The 15,412-nt window shown below is 34.5% G+C and overlaps 1 protein-coding gene and 2 pseudogenes across 1 annotated transcript in view; 1 reads left to right on the forward strand and 2 right to left on the reverse strand.

Moving 5' to 3' along the window:
• The window catches only part of LOC133752666 (uncharacterized), a 381,981-nt gene that overhangs the window by 145,703 nt on the left and 220,866 nt on the right, over positions 1 to 15,412 (forward strand). The gene's annotated exons all lie outside the window — the stretch shown is intronic.
• On the reverse strand, positions 4,765 to 7,160 carry LOC133753631 (60 kDa heat shock protein, mitochondrial-like; annotated as a pseudogene).
• Positions 14,380 to 14,988, reverse strand: LOC133752973 (zinc finger CCHC-type and RNA-binding motif-containing protein 1-like; annotated as a pseudogene).

The raw sequence follows: 15,412 nt of genomic DNA on the forward strand, positions 1-15,412 counted from the left end.
TTTTCTTAAAAATATTTTGTTAGTATTTATGAATTTTAAGTATCCTCTTAATTTTGAGGTAAACTGCATGCATAATTTATCATCTATCAAATATTTTAAATAAATAAAAGTATTTAATGTAATTCTATAGAGTATGCATGGACTGGGCCAGGAGTTTCATAACCAGGCTGTTGTGGCCATTTTTTGGAGTGAACTAGTAAATAAAAGATCGGTGCCTCTACATCTCTCTCTCTGTCACTCTGCTTTTTAAATAAATAAAATAAATCATTTTAAAAATCACAATACACAATTGTTGGCAGCATAGTCTATATTTAAAGTTTTTTAGGGGCTTCAGTTTTGCTACATATACTTGAAATTTTAGGAAGAATCTGTCAGTGCAAATGTTTTAAGTTCTTTTAAGTGTTTATTGAAAATGCAAGTGATTCCAAAGTTAATAGTAATATCAGAGGTTTCTTGACATACCATGCAAAATATCAAATTTTCTTTTTTATAAGATTTATTTTATTTACTTGAAAGACAGGGTTAGCGAGGTAGAGATAGAAAGGTCTTCCATCTGCTGGTTCACTCCCCAATCGGCCACAACGGCTGGAGCTGCGCCGATCTGAAGCCAGGAGCCAGGAGCTTCCTCCAGATTTCCCATTCGGGTGCAGGGGCCCAAGGACTTGGGCCATCTTCTACTGCTTTCCCAGGCCACAGCAGAGAGCTGGATCGGAAGAGGAGCAGCTGGGACTAGAACCGGCGCCCATATGGGATGCCGGCACTTCAGGCCAGGGCATTAACCCGCTGTGCCACAGTGCCAGCCCCTCAAATTTTCAAATATAGTCTGTACCTGCACTTGTTCAAGAAAATAGTTACATTGTCAAAGAAAAAGCCAGACATTTATTAAAGGTGTAAAGACAGATTTTATTCTGCAATAGCTATTGAAATAAAGGTAAGATTTCAGGATAACTAGGGTTTAACTCTATCAAAACAAAAGACAGGAAAATTTTAAATACTAGGAGTGCGCCAAAGAAAGGCACTAAAAGGCGTTAAGAAGCGATTGGTTCCATGTGAATAAGCCATTTGGGTTTGTTAATTGGCACTTATTCCAAGAAGATACAAACATATCCTATATTTATGACAGCAAGTTATAATGGATTTTGGAGCAAGGCACCCAAGAAAGTTAAACCTTTACTTACCCCCAGGGACTGGGAGTAAGAATTATCACCTCCAATTTTTGTATTTAAACGAGATAGTTTTAGAAGATGGCTTTCAGTTGTAGGTCATTTATGTCTCCACAGGCAGAGTGTGTATTTATAATCGCAAGCTTTTAAATGTAACTGTTCTACCAAGGGGTTCAGGGCCTATTGGCCTATTTTCAGGTTTTGGCTGGAACAAACAATAAATTCTCCTGGCATTTTGAACTTTTGTTTGTTTATTCTTAGGCAGATGTTTTAAGTGAATCTGAGGTCATCCTAGCAATCTATTGGAAGCTGTTATAAGCCATGCAAGAGTTTCTTCAAGTCTCTTAGTGAAAGAGTTTGTTTGGAATCATTATGTGCCGAGGTTTTTGCAGTTTTTAATGGCACATTTTCTATTTGTCATTCAGGGTGTTGCGATTTAGTGCTCTAATGACACGCTTTTTCTAGCGATTGTTATTAGATAGCACTTATTTATACTACATATGGGAAATCTATTAGTAAATAAAAACTTCTTAGAAATTTTATTTAATAACTTAGAAATATCAAATCTTCTTATAATAGAGATTTCAAATCAATAGAATTTTAAGACACATTGCCGATCATTGATTGATAATGCCTAATTGGAGAGTAGTGACAAAAAAATTGAGTTGTGTGTATGTGCCACAGAATAACCATTTTGGCAGAATATAGGCGGAATTTGATAGAGTGTTTTGGCATTATTTAGGATCAATAGCTCAGTCAGATTCTTTCAGTAGGTATATCATGACATTCAAACATTTAAATGGCCCTGACCTAAAAAAAATATTATATAATGGTACAGCAAGAGAATGGATCCAGCATCCTCAATCTGCTGTGCAGAAAATTGCACTTCAGATCTTTCCAAATAAAAACTCACCATATCTAAGTCCTATTCACAAGAAATATAAGTGCTAAAACTTTGGCTAAAGATTGTATTTTATTAAGGGTTTTAAAGACATTGTGTTGTTCTAAAGAAACTGATATGTGTTTCTTTTTTTTTAAACTTTTATTTAATGAATATAAATTTCCAAAGTACAGCTTATGGATTACAATGGCTTTCCCCCAAAAAACCTTCCCTCCCACCTTCAATCCTCCCCTGTCCCGCTCCCTCTCCCCTTCCATTCACATCAAGATTCATTTTCAATTCTCTTTATATACAGAAGATCTGTTTAGTATAAATTAAGTAAAGATTTCAACAGTTTGCCCCCATATAGCAACACAAAGTGAAAAAATGCTGTTGGAGTACTAGTTATAGCATTAAATAAGAGTGTACAGCACATTAAAGACAGAGATCCTACATGATATTTTTAAAAAATTCATTACTTTTGTATGCAATTTCCAATTTAACTCCAGGGTTTTTTTTCCATTTTCAATTATCTTTATATACAGAAGATCAATTCAGTGTATGCTAAAAAGATTTCATCAGTTTGCACCCACACAGAAACACAAAGTGTAAAAATACTGTTTTAGTACTAGTTATAACATCACTTCACATTGGACAACACATTAAGGACAGATCCCACATGAGACATAAGTACACAGTGACTCCTGTTGTTGATTTAACAATTTGACACTCTTGTTTATGGCGTCAGTAATCTCCCTGGGCTCTAGTCATGAGCCTTTAGGGTTCGCCAACTTTGATCTTATTTAGACAAGGTCATAGTCAAAGTGGAAGTTCTCTCCTCCCTTCAGAGAAAGGTACCTCCTTCTTTGATGGCCCCGTTCTTTCCACTGGGATCTCACTCGCAGAGATCTTTCATTTAGGTCTTCTTCTTTTTTTTCCCAGAGTGTCTTGGCTTTCCATGCCTACAATACTCTCATGGGCTCTTCAGCCATATCCAAATGCCTTAAGGGCTGATTCTGAGGCCAGAGTGCTATTTAGGACATCTGCCATTCTATGAGTCTGCTGTGTATCCTGCTTCCCATGTTGGATCTTTCTCTCCCTTTTTGATTCTATCAGTTAGTATTAGCAGACACTAGTCTTGTTTGTGTGATCCCTTTGACTCTTAGACCTATCAGAGTGATCAATTGTGAACTGAAATTGATCACTTGGACTAGTGAGATGGCATTGGTACATGCCACCTTGATGGGATTGTATTGGAATCCCCTGGCACATTTCTAACTCCACCACTTGGGGCAAGTCAGCTTGAGCATGTCCCAAATTGTACATCCCCTTCCTCTCTTTCTCCCACTCTTATATTTAACAGGGATCACTTTTCAGTTAAAATGTAAACACCTAAGAATAATTTTGTGTTAATTACAGAGTTCAACCACTAGTACTAGAACAACAAAAAAAAATACTAAAAAGGATAAAGTATTACATTGTACATCAACAGTCAGGACAAGAGCTGATCAGGTCATTGTTTCTTATAGTGTCCATTTCACTTCAACAGGTTTTCCCTTTGGTGCTCAGTTAGTTGTCGCCGATCAGGGAAAACAAATGATATTTGTCTCTTTGGGACTGGCTTAATTCACTCAGCATGATGTTTTCCAGATTCCTCCATCTAGTTGCAAATGACTGGGTTTCATTGTTTTTGACTACTGTATATGTGTTTCTTTAGAATTTTTCCTTTGACTAGTACAAAATTTGATTTTCTGTACTAGTCAAAGGAAAAAATTGGAAAGGATGATCTATAAAAGAACTTTACATCACAGCATTAAAGCCATAGCTTTCCCTGCTAACATTTAAAGCTAAAAATAAGGAGTAGTATAAACACATTAAAAACTTTCAGTCATGCCCATACAGCCAATGGAAGATTAGATAGAGTTTGAAAATCTGGTCATTTTTCTAAAACATTATTGTAATTTTCCAAGGTTGATCAATGTCTTCTGTGGAAACCATGTTTAAATATGAAATTCAATAATCTTCATCATGTATATTGTTCAGAAATTTGGGACTATTTCACCAGTCTTATGATAGAATTATTGAGAGTATACTGTGATTGAATTATTTTATTGCCATTCATTTTGACAATGGTTTTCCATAAAGAAACAAAATTTGTATTTTTATTTGAGATCATGCAACAGGAAAGTCATAATAAAGTAGTATTTTGTACTTAAATACAAATTCCCATTAGAGATGATCTTTATATGACTTTTTAAACTTGCAATAAAGTTTTACTATAAAAAGGTTGTCACATAATTGGATATTTCTCTATACACAATTTTTTTAAAAATTCTCCACAGAAAGGCTTATAAATTTTTCATATGGTGACAGAAAACACTAAAATGCTGATTTTAACAAAATATAAGAGAAATGCCTCAATGTTTAAATGAAAGCAATAAAGAGATATATGACTGTGGACTCAGCATTGGGAACATACATATGTATTTTTATTCAAAAATATAAAGTAAATTATCCTTCACCATAAACAATGACAACAGTAAGCCAATTCATCTTGTCAGGTAAAATCAATAGCCAATGATTATAATAATTTCTTAAACATCAACTTGACTTCATTTTAGTCATTTTCTTCAACTGACTTATCTAAAGATATTATTAGAGAACACTACCTTGGGCTTCCTGTCCAAGTTCATTAATAAAGAAAAAACACTTGTCTATGAATTAGAACTTGTCAACTACTATATCACCTCCCATCCCATCTATTGTGCTCATTCCAGGATCCTTCTTGCTCTTTAGAATTTCTGTGACTACTTCCATTATAGCTAACAAAGATACCATACCAGAATCATCCAGCAATATAGTTCTTATAACTTTTGTTGTATTAGTGATTCCTTTTTCCACTATATTCACAAAACCTCCAAGCATACTATAACTAACCACTGAGGAACTTTGCTGAATTTTCTCCAGCTATCGAAGATTCTTCAACACTTGTATTCTTACCAATTATTACTATGGAAATTTTGACTGTTCTTTTAATAATTTCTTATAACAATTTCTTGATCTTCATTAGCTGGATTTAATGAGTTGAAGGCTAGAATTCATCCAAGCAAAGCATAGCCCCCTCCCAGAACATTGCCTTCTTCAGTGGCAGTTCTTCTAGCAAATTGAGGACATCTCTAACTTTTCTTTTTATTTACTTCTGCCTCATTTGTCCCACCAAACTTCAACATAGCTACTCCCTTTGAAAGTTTGGCCAGATGTTCATTCAGTTTCTTTTCATATTCATTAGCTGTTAAACTGCTTGATGAATCCTTCAATATGTTTATCAGTTTGAGCATTGTATTCTTTTCCCTTCAAAGCATGGCATCTTCTTTGATCACAGTGACTTCTCCAATTGTTTTCTAAGTCCTTAGGCTGAGCATCTTCAAGATTTAAGGACAACCATTCTTCTCCAAACACTGTACCACTAGTAGCAAAAGCCATATCTTTTAGTTGGTTCTTTCTTTTTTAATGTTTTTATTAATTTTAAGATGACATTTTTAATTTACATTGTACTCAAAGGCATTATGTTCCACTAATAAAGACTTCAGCTGATAAAAAATAAAAAGACCATAGTTCAGCAGGAATATATGCAAGGGCTATAAACAATAATCAAATGAAAAGATGCCTATTTTACTCATGTATAGTAAATTTTAAAAGGATTTTGGTCATTAAAACTATAGTGGTATATCATTCTTTACAATTTGTGTCACAAATATTTCAAAGTTTGACAAAACACTATATTTGCAGGAAAACTTATACATACAGGCATTTCTTTTTTGTTTTTGATTTTTTAGAACTTTATCTCCCACATATATGAAGAACATGAAATATTTGTCTTTCTGAGTCCAGCTTATTTCACTCAAAATGATGTCCTTCAGTTGCAACCATTTTGATGCGAATGATTAAATATTATTTTTATAGTTGAATGATATCCCATTGTGTTTATATATATATATATATATATATATATATATATATAAAATCACATTTTCTTTATCTATTCACCTGATGATATACACTTTGGTTGATTCTGTATATTGGCTAATATGAACAGTGCTTCTAAAAATATGGTGGTGCAGATATCTATTTGATACAATGTGTTTATTTCTTTTGGGTGCATAACCAGTAGTGGGATTTCTGGATCATAAGGCTAATTTCTAGTCTTTCAGGATCTCCCCAAATCTGGAGCTTTAACTACTACAATCCAAAGATTGTAGCCTATTCAAAATGACTGTACACAGAGCTTCTCCTAAAGACTTATGATCAAGGTTGCTCAGTGAGCATTGGCAATTTCAAGGGTAGGTACAATGGGATGGACATGAGAAATGCTCTTTTCTCTCAACAGACCATAGATATCCCGGAATTCAGATTTTTGGCCTTTTGTTATATTAATAACATATAGAGAAATGCATCCTCCATCAAATTTTATTCCTTCAATAAATTCTAATTCACCATTCAGTGTTATGCCATCCTTTACTGTGAATACGCTCTTTCTTCCAATATTTTTCATTGCAACAGAAATGATGACAATTCCTGCCTCTGCTTGCAGAAATCATAGCAACCTGAGCAGTTTCTTCAGTTATTGCAACAGGTTTAAGCTGCTTCTTTTTTTAGATTTATTTATTTATTTGAAAGTCAAAGTTACACAGAGAAGGAGAGACAGAGAGGGAGAGAGGTCTTCTATCCGCTGGTTCACTCCCCAATTGGACAAAACAACCGGAACTGCACCGATCCGAAGCCAGGAGCTGGGAGCTTCCTCTGGGTCTCCAACGTGGGTGCAGGGGCCCAAGGACTTGAGACATCTTGTACTGCTTTCTCAGGCCACAGCAGAGAGCTGGATTGGAAATGGAGCAGCCTGTACTTGAACTGGTGCACATATGGGTTGCTGGCACTGGAGGTGGAGGTTCTACCCACTAAACCACAGCGCCGACTCCCAGGCTGCTTCTTAAGCTCAATAATTGCATCTTCAATAGCTGGCATAATAACTTTTCCGATTTCCCTGTATTAGCACCTTGGCTAATCTTCTTGAAGCTTTCTTTGGCAATAGAGCATGCCAATACCTTAGTATCAATCATGCCACCCACCAAGCCTCTTTAATTGTGTTATTGAAAACATATTGAGCAAATTTTGTTCCAATAGTTTTATATTTAGCCTTTATGCCAATTGACTTTGCAGCATTTACATCACCCTTTGTTGCTGGGGGACTTCCCCAATTCTTTTTTTTTAAGATGTATTTATTTGAATGAAAGAGTTACAGAAAGAGGGAAAGACAAAGACAGAGAGAGAGAGCCATCTTCCATCAACCCACATGGCTGCAATGGCCAACACTGGGACAGGGCAAAGCCAGGAGTTAGGAGCTTCTTCTCAGTCTCCCACAAGGGTAACAGGACCCAAGCACTTGGACCATCTTACACTGTTTTTCTCAGGCTATTAGCAGGGAGTTGGATGGGAAGTGGAGCAGCTGAAACATAAACTGGCAACCTTAGAGGATGCCGGCGCTGCAGGTGGCAGCTTTACCTGCTAAGCCACAATGCCAGCCCTTGGGACCTTCCTCATTTCTGTTCAATAGCCCCTTTTCTTCCTTGTAGCCTCCTTGTAATGGCTATGGCATCAGCTAAAATGTCTACAATTTGAAGCATTATGGGTCAAGCATCTGCACCAAATTTTATATTTTGGCAACCACTGTCCTGGGCACTGGTCTCATCTGGCAAAGTACTGTGAATAATTAAAGTGTTTCTTCAGGTTTACACTAAGTAGTTTATGTGGGAAGGCAGAACTTGGTAAGGGAAATACAGAGTACAGGGCACACATGGCAGTAAGCCCAAGTTCCTTTTGTTTGCTGTTCCCCTACTCTGGGATACCATCAGTGTCTTTAGATCACTTTTGGCCCTCTGGTGGTAGTAGTTGGGATTATAAAATATCCCACGAATAAAGCAAGTAAATAACATCCTATTTCTGTTTATATGGGTTAGCTGTTTTGAAACACAAAGGTTGATTCTACTTGCTAAAAGCACAGATCTGGCAGTAATTCATTTAGTTTGAAAAAAAAAAGTTGATTTCAACACAGTGAATTTGGAGGTAGTAGAAGGCTCTTAATATATTAATATAGAAAATACAATTAGATACTCAAGGGCCATATAATTGGAGAATATAATGAAGAGTCTGTAGTATTTTACTCTTTTGAATACTAATTCCCTTATCATATACAATGATAAAATTATTCCTACTACACGTAACAATCATTTGTTCAATGCTCTCCTTCTTCAATCCTTCTTCAAATCTCCTCTTCTCCTACACAATGAATTTGATTTGTTTCAATTATTTATCAGCATAACTCAGGCTTTCTAAAATAAATATTCTGATTTTGTATGTTATACATAAAGATGTGACTGTATTTTCCTTGGCTAAAGACCAATAATAAGAAAATCTTCACCCAAAATTATTACTATAATGTCTTTAATGTTTCATGGTTGATTGAAATGCCTTGGAACCTGAATAACTGCACAAAATTAGCAAGTTAATAATGTTTTATATTATTAGCCTCTCAAACTTGTAGGATATTAACCATTCATCAAATAATTATTGTATGTACTTATCTTGTGTATTATCAAAACTGGAAGATTGCTTTTCAAATGTGGATATTTATCACATTTTAACTTCCAGTTAACATTCTAATAGGTTTTACATATAAAGTAAATATTTAATATGAAAGAATATATTTATTTTAAATTTTTGTATATACAATTATACACATATAATGATGCTTATTTCCTTTCCTCACTTCTCCTTCCTTTTAATTTTTTCAGCAACAAATTACAACTTAATTTATAATCACAAACTTAATCCTGCACTAAATAAAGAATACAAATAGTAAGAATAAAGACCACTGTTCTGCAAGAATATAGAAAACATCTATAAATGATAATTGAATCTCAAGAGGTCAATTTCACTCATATACATTACTTTTTTGTACTCTATATATTTTAGTTACCACAATTCAGAAAAAAAACATGTTTGTCTTTCTGTGTCTGGCCTATTTCACTAAGCATAATAGTCTCTAGTGGCATCCATTTTGTTGAAAAAGACATAATTTCACTCTTCTTTATGGTCGAGTTGTATTTCATCGTATATTTCTTTATTCAGTCATCAGTTGATGGACATATGGATTCCATACCTTAGCTATTGTGAGTTGAACATGAAGGGGCAGATAATTCTTCATATGCTAACTGACTTATTTTCCTTTGGGTAAATTCCAAGGAGTAGGATGTCTGGGTCACATGGCAGATCTATTTTCAGATTCTGAGGAATCTCCACACTATCTTCCATAAGGATTGTACTAATTTACATTCCCACCAACAGTACCTTTTTCTTCAAATCCTTACCAGCATTTGTTATTTTTTTATATTTAGATAATAGCCATTCTAACTGGGGCTAGGTGAAACCTCATTGTGGTTTTGATTTGCATCTTCCTGATAGCTAAGTGATCCTGAGGATCTTTCTTTGTATATGTTGGCCATTTGTATTGCATTCTTTGAAAAATACTTATTTATGTCATTTGCCCATTTACTAACTGGATTATTTTATTTTGTTCTTATTGAGCTTCTTGAGGTCCTTCAGTATTTTGGATATTAATCATTTATCAGATATACAATTGCAAATATTTTGTCCTATCCTGTCAGTTACTCTTCACTTTGTTAAGTCTTTCCTTTTTTTGCAGAAGCTTCTTAACTTGATGTAATCCCATTTATTTTTGCTTTTATTGCCTGTGATTCTGGGGTCTTATCCATGAAATCTTTTCCTATTCCAATGTATTGCTGTATTTCTCCTATGTTTTCCTCTAATAATTTGATGGTTTCAGGTCTTAGGTCCATTGATCCTTGATCCATTATGAGTTGATTTTTCTGTAGGATGTAAGGTAGGAGTGTTATTTTATACTTCTGCATGCAGATATCCAATTTTCCAAGTATCATTTGTTGAAGATATTGTCTTTTCTCCAAGAAGTGATTTTAGCTTGTTTTTCAAATATTAATAGGTTGTAGATAGTTGGATTAATTTCTAAGGTTTCTAATCTGTTCTGTTGGTCCACATGTCTATTCTGATGCCAGCTTTGATTTTAGTGCTTTTTCTATTCAGGAACTTTTGTGTTTCCATATGAAGTTTAGGATCATTATTTTCTAGATCCAAGAAGTATCTATAAACTGCTTTGGGCAATATGGATATTTTGTTTATATTAATTCTTCTAATCCATGAACATGGAAGATTTGTCCATTTTTGTGTCTTCTTCTGTTTCTTTCCTTAATGTTTTATAATTTTCATTAGATAGTTTTCATGTTCTTGGTTAAATTTATCTTCAGGTATTTAAATTTTTTGTGGCTGTTCTGAATGGGACTGATCATGCAAGTTCTTTCTCAGCCATAATATTTTTTCTGTATGCAAATGCTATTCATTTTTGTGTGTTGATTTTATATTCTGCAGTTTTGCCAAACCCTCTGATGAGTTCTAATAATCACTTAATGGAGTCTTTGATTCCCCTATATTTAGTATCATGTCATCTGCAAACAGGGATAGTTTGACATTCTCTTTTTCTATTAGTTTCCCATTGATTTCTTTTTCTTGCCTAGTGGCTCTGGCTAAAACTGAAACTAACTGAATAGTAATGGTGAGAGTGGTAATTATTGTCTGGTTCTGGATCTTAGTGGAAGTCCTTCCAGCTTTCCACCTTTCTATATGGTTCTGGCTGTGGGTTTGTCATAGAGTGCCACAATCGTGATGAGGTATGTTCCTTCTATATCAAATTTACTTAAGGTTTTTTAACATGTAAGGATATTTTATTTTACCAAATGCTTTCACTGCAGTGAATTAATGTGATGTCTTGAGTTTGTTGATTTGCATATGGTGAACCATCCCTGAATCGTTGGTATGAATCCCAGTTGGTCCAGGTGGAACCAATTAATCTCCAATATTATTTTGGATCCTGAACTCTACAAAATATTACATTGAAATGAATATTGCTTTTTACCCCAAATAGCATTCTAAGTCCGTCCATTGTGTTATATTTAATTTCATACTTACCCCTAGGAGAGGTTAGCCAAAAGGGTTGTTAATTCATGTAATATATTACACTCAATTTCCCTTTTAACAATTTAGTTATTTGAAATGAAGAGCAACACAGAAAGAGGAAATAGAAAGGGAGAGAGAGAGGGAAGGTGAGGAGAGTGAGAGAGGGAGAGAGAGAGAGATCTCTTCTATCCTGTGGTTCACTCTCTAAATGCCTGCAATAGCAGGGCCAAGCCAAAGCCAGGGGCCAGGAACTCCATCCAAGTCTCCCACATAGGTAGTCCTGGGTTGTCTTCCACTGCCTTCCCTGCTGCATCAGTAGATAATTGGATCAGAAGTGGAGCAGCTGGGATTGGAAGTGGCACGCCAATATACAATGCTGGTAGAGCAAGTGACAGCTTAACCTGCTGCATTACAACATCAGCCCCTTTACATTAATTTTAGACCACCTTTAAATTGCAATTGCTATATAATGAACACCCATAATATTTTAATTTTTATCTGACTCTGGGATTTAAATATTTAAATAGCCCCTGTGTGGTAATTTAATCAAATTCCCCAGTTGGAAGAAATATTTGAAAATGGTTTTGCATATGCTTTGATTCAGTAAAAGCCAATGCTTGCTTTGCTTTTAATAATAGAATTATCCTTTTTAAGTAAAGTTTATTAACTTGGTAGAGCCTTGTTCTCATCAACTATTCATAGATTTTGATTACTCAAGCCTTTTAGCTAGATAATAGATTTACTGAAAGTAAAACTTAATGCATTATTGAATGAAATTATGCAACTCATAGTAGGTGCCCAATCAATCCAACAATATCTAATATCTGATAGAACTTATATATACCACTTTTAAAAATCTATAATATAGAAGAGAATCCTCTGATTCAGAAAGGTGAAGTTCCTTAGGACATATAACTAGTCCTGAAATAAGTACAGATGTTTGTACCTTAATAATGTTGAGAATAATTTTAAAGGTGACAAAATCACTTTCTGAATCTTTTCTGGAAACTCAAGAGTTCATCAGATATGAAGATATAATCACAGGAAAGACTATCCAATGTGTACATACCTAAGTGAGATCTTTGTCCATCACCCAGAATATTTACCTTTATTTGTAAAGGAATATTTCCTTAACTACAGCCATTTTTATCCTCAAATTTTATATATATATATATATATATATATATATATACTTATATATATATATATATGCATACACACATACACACACTACACACACAGTTTTGTGCCTGTGCATACATATATCCATATGTACAATTTGAGAATATTCCTCATTAAATTTTCTCTGTTCATTTTAAATGATGAGTAAAAGAGTAATAGAATAACTTTGAGGTTCAGTGTTTTCCAATTGAAACTATTTTTGAAATACTTTTCTGTTAACGTATTTACTAGTCAATAGCCTTGATTTCTCTATCCTTGCAGCTGCCAGAAAGAAGTCATATTCTAGATTTTCATACGGAACTATTTCCAGTAATTATATTACATTGGGTTAGTGATGTCTTCTGGTGATTTTGATGCTCCTTTTCCAACATGAAAATAGAAGGACTGTACTGTTTCTTTGTATCAAGTATGTATTCATCATTAACTGAATATACACATTATGTTAAGAACTGTTCTACATGAAGCAGTCAACAAAAACTGACGGCCTGAGGCCAGTGCTGAGGAACAGTGGGTTATGCAGCTGCCTTTGACAACATTATCCCATATGGACACTTTTTTCCAGTCCTGGCTGCTTCACTTCAGATCTAACTCCCTGATAATGCACCTGGAAATGCAGCAGAAGATGGCTCAAGTCTTTGGGCCCCTATTCCTATGATGGAGACCTGGATGAGGGCCATGGCTTCTGTCTTTGGCCTAGTCTAGCTCCAGCTGTTGCAGCCACTTAGGGAAAGAACCAGTAGATGGAAGACTCTCTCTCTCTCTCTCTCTCTCTCTCTCTTTCTCTCAACTCCACCTTTCAAATAAATGAATGCATTAAAAAAACTGACCATCTCACATTCTCCAAAAAAAATTTGCAGGGCCCACATTTTAGTAATGTGTAGTGCTTATCCATAGGAAGATCCATTGCTACCTTTGTCTCCTATCCTGCTAGTTATTGCCCACCATAAATTGTATTACTTTAAGGAAACCCCAAAAAGGACTATTGAGTGTACCCCTGCCTAAAATAAATAGTATTTTTCAATATTCCTTCTAAACACATTCTATAGGTGTTTATGAATAGCATAATTATTGGGTGTAAGATTTTTCAAAACAAGCAACATTCATAATAGTACTTAATGTTAAGTAGACTGAGTTTTCACATTTTTGTATTCAGAGAATCACAAGATACATTATTAGTACATGACTAGTTAATAGAACAGCAAATTACATAGATAATTTAAATATATATCAGGACCTTGTGGTTGCTGAGAATAATAACCCATCACTGGGAAGATGATGGGATAGAGAAAGCTTCATTTTACCTTTCTTCTTTTCTTTTTTAAGACAAAATTCCTTTTAAACAGTTTATTAACATTTTATGATGTTTGTGCTTTGAAAATTAAATTTCAAAAGTCATGTAAGCCAAGCAGACACGATAAAGTTTTACACTGAACATCACAAATAAATTACTTTAATATCTTTTTCTCATGAGTAGACAACAGTATTAGTATAATAGTATTGTTTCCTTATTTTTTATTAAAATTAGCTATTTTCAAGATTAATACCAGCAAATTCTGATTTTTAGTATAGGTTATGTATCTTATCTGAAATACTCAAGACCAGAAGTACTCTGAGTTCCAAGGTTTTTTGGATTGTGGAGTAGTAGTATATACATAATGAGAAATATTAGGGGTGGGACTTGAGTCTAAATATTAATTTAACTTGTGTTTTACATAAACTTTATATGTGTAGTCACAAAGTAGCTTTACACATTATATGTAATAATGTTTTTATGAAAGAGTTCCACTGTGTAGAACATCCTACTGAGACATCATGTTGACATTTAAAATGTTTCAGATTTTGTACTATTTTGGATTTCAGATCAGAGATGTAACTGTACAGTGCTAAGGCAAAATAGAATCATGATACTATATATGTATTTTTAAATTTTCTATGAACTATTTTCTAGTAAAATACTATTTGTTATTAAGTACATTTATGCTCAAATTCTAAAAGTAACTCAGTTGAATTTTGTTTTCCAAGACTTGGGATATTTACATAGCAAATGCAATTTTAATCACTAAGTTCTTCTCCATCACTGATATGTATGTTTTTCTTTATACTTAGCCATCTTGAGTCAGCTGATGTTGAGTGACCTCCTGAACTGAGTTTCATTTTTTTTGTTCCTCATTTTGGGCTAGTTACTGAAAGGCTATAGCCTGGCTGAGGCTGTCCAGAGCAGGGTCTTCTCCTTCATCTTCACTTCTTCTACTTCTTCAGTTCCTTTTTCTGGCTCAGGAACTTATTTTTTCTTTCCTCTTTGGAAAATATGCCTGTTCTTAACTTAAGTGTCCATTTTCCCCAGATTTCTAACACTTGGATTTATCACAGCAGTATTGTCTTTGAGTGGACTCAGCCTCTCTTCCATTGTAGGTCGAAATGCTTCCTTTTATCACTCTACCAAATAATGGTTGTTTATTGTCCTGGTGTAGTTTTTTGCAGTCTTTTTCCAAAAACAATATGAATGCAACCCCTTCACGCTTCCTGTTATCTTTATTTTTCATTATAGTAACCTTTACAACTCTGTCATATTTATATCCAGTATAAGTCATTATTTGTCAGGAAAAAAGGCAAGTTGGAGATATGCACTGTGCTCTTACTTGGTACCAGTCCCTGATTCATTTCTTCAGATGGGGCAGCAGCCAGCAAAACCTCCACCCAGCTGACTCAACCCTGACTTGTCCTGCCCCCTCACAGCAGCCTGGGCATCATGGGTCTTAGCAGAAAGAAGCACCGAGAACCAAGATAGCAGCCCATTTTAACTTTTTTCATTCAATTTTTAAAGTATGTTAATTCTTACAAGAAATTGAAATAATATTAGCTATCATAGTGGTAGCTCTAGGGCTCACATAATCCTTACTATGCTCCTGGTACCATGCTAAGTGCTATACATGCAGTAACACTTTTAAATAGCCACAGAAACCTTATGATATAGATCACTATTACCCTAATACTACTGATAAGGAAACTGGAGTATTTAGATAATACCCCAAGCAGTAGTTTGGCATCAAATTTTAAAAAAAAAAACACACATTTAGGATAAAAC

This window comes from Lepus europaeus, chromosome X (assembly GCF_033115175.1).
Source record: "Lepus europaeus isolate LE1 chromosome X, mLepTim1.pri, whole genome shotgun sequence".
In the NCBI taxonomy this organism is placed as follows: Eukaryota; Metazoa; Chordata; class Mammalia; order Lagomorpha; family Leporidae; genus Lepus; species Lepus europaeus.